This window comes from Octopus bimaculoides, chromosome 3, assembly GCF_001194135.2.
Source record: "Octopus bimaculoides isolate UCB-OBI-ISO-001 chromosome 3, ASM119413v2, whole genome shotgun sequence".
Classification (NCBI taxonomy): Eukaryota; Metazoa; Mollusca; class Cephalopoda; order Octopoda; family Octopodidae; genus Octopus; species Octopus bimaculoides.
The window spans coordinates 1,340,572-1,342,552 of record NC_068983.1 but is presented as its reverse complement, the minus strand read 5'-3'; the positions used below and the strand labels follow the sequence as shown (position 1 = coordinate 1,342,552).

General features: G+C 38.2%; 1 protein-coding gene across 1 annotated transcript in view; it reads right to left on the bottom strand.

The window, feature by feature from the left end:
- The window catches only part of LOC106876117 (uncharacterized), a 64,613-nt gene that overhangs the window by 44,959 nt on the left and 17,673 nt on the right, over positions 1–1,981 (bottom strand). The window lies entirely within an intron of this gene.

The window sequence follows — 1,981 nt, the reverse complement described above, 5'->3', positions numbered from 1 at the left end:
TCTCTCTCTCTCTCTCTCTCTCTCTCTCTCTCTCTCTCTCTCTCTCTCTCTCTCTCTCTCTCTCTCTATCTATCTATCTATCTATCTATCTATCTATCTATCTACTTATTTGTCTGTCTGTCTGTGTATCTGTCTATGCATGTATACATGAGTTCATGCATGTAAATTTTGTGCGTGCGTTTATTTACTTTGAAGAGGGACTTTGGCCCGAAGTGTTATATTCTCCATTCCTAGAATAACGTGTTGTGATTTTGTAGTCGCAGATCACCTCTGAGTGAGCACACCAATGATGAAAAGCATGCCAATCGGGACCGATTACTCATCTTCTTAATTTACGGTGCACCTATGACAATATTATCCTTTCTAATCAATTGCGTCCGTTCCTTTAAGCTAACGTTAATTGGTAATTAGTGTAGCACTACTAATTACTAAATTACTATTATAAATGCTAAACAGTTGCAGTGGATGAATTATGTCAGATACTAAGACGCAGATGTGCGACAAAAATGTTGTCTATTCATGAAAATATAAATGAATGTTACAACTATTTTTGCCTTTGGTTACATTACTAAAATGGGTTGCTTTCGAGATGCAACTAATATGTGTTTGTATGTATGTATGTATGTATGTATGTATGTATGTATGTATGTGTGTGTGTGTGTGCGTTTGTTTGTGTGTGTATGTGTGTTTGTGTGTGATGAATGTCCCTCTGTTTGTTTCTATCGATTTCTTGCGAAAAATGTTAATTATCTAAATGGTATGTATGTGTTTTGTGTTCTGTTTGTGTATGTATGTGTGTCAGTCTGTGAACGTGTGTGCGTGTGCGTGTGTGTGCATGTGTGTGTGTTAGTGTGTGTATGTGTGTGTGTGTGTAATTGTTGGTGTTGTTCCTTGTCAACGATCAACACAAGACAATTGAAACAATAAGGAAGAAAAAATACAATCCATTTCCATTTATCACGAGAGTAATATCGAAAGACTTTTCGTTTTTTCTTCCAAGAACATCCCATGAGGCTACAAGTGTCATATGATAATAATAATCCGCTCAACAACCGGACAAGTTTTTCTCTCTCAGCAGATTTGAATTGTGAGAATCTAAGATAAAAGAATGATTGGTCGCAACGGAATTATAAACAAAACGGCTGAAGTTGAGTACCAAATGATGTTTGTGTTGAAAGTTTAATCAGTCGTTTTTTATAGCCATCGCTTTGTAATATATCTGGTGTGTTTCTGATGACCGTGTCTTTGGAGTCGTTTGCGTCACATTTTTCGTAAAAGCACCAATTAATTCGTGTCGAAACTTTTCGTATAGCTCCCTACAGTATACAGATCTTTTCTTTATTATGTTGAACATGTAGAAAATGTTATAAATGAAAGGTGTCATAAGTCTTAGGGGACCATTTGTGGAACGGTATTGATAGATATTGTTATGCAAATAAATCTTATAATAATTCTGATGTCATTGCGTTACTTAGCCCGTCAGATAACACTTTCTTTTGATGGAGGAAAAGAGGAAGAAAGAAAAGAAGAAGGGAGAAAAAAGGGAGAGAGAAACACCCCTGGCGTGAGGTAGATGGAATGTAATTGTAACGCTCTCACGTGAATAGTTGAAAGAAAAGAGAGGAGAAAGAAAAAGGAGAGAGAAAAAGAGGATAGGGCGAAGAGTGAGACAGAAAGGGGGAGAAAAAAGAAAGAGAAAGTAAATGAGGGAGAGAGAAGCGTCTATGGCGTGAAGTAGGAGGAACGTAAAATTTAGTTAGTTGAAGGAAGGGGAGGAGAGAAAAAAATTATTTTAGTAGAGGAGTGATGTTCTGATGGTGAGGTTAAAGAAAGACAGTGAGAGAGGGAGGAGAGGGGGAGAGACAGGAGGAGAGAGAAGGGGAGAGAGAAGAGGGAGAGGGAAATGGTGATGATGAGGGTTGTGGTGGTTGTGGTGGTGTTGGTGGTGGTGGTGGTGGTGTTGGTGGTGTTGGTGGTAGTG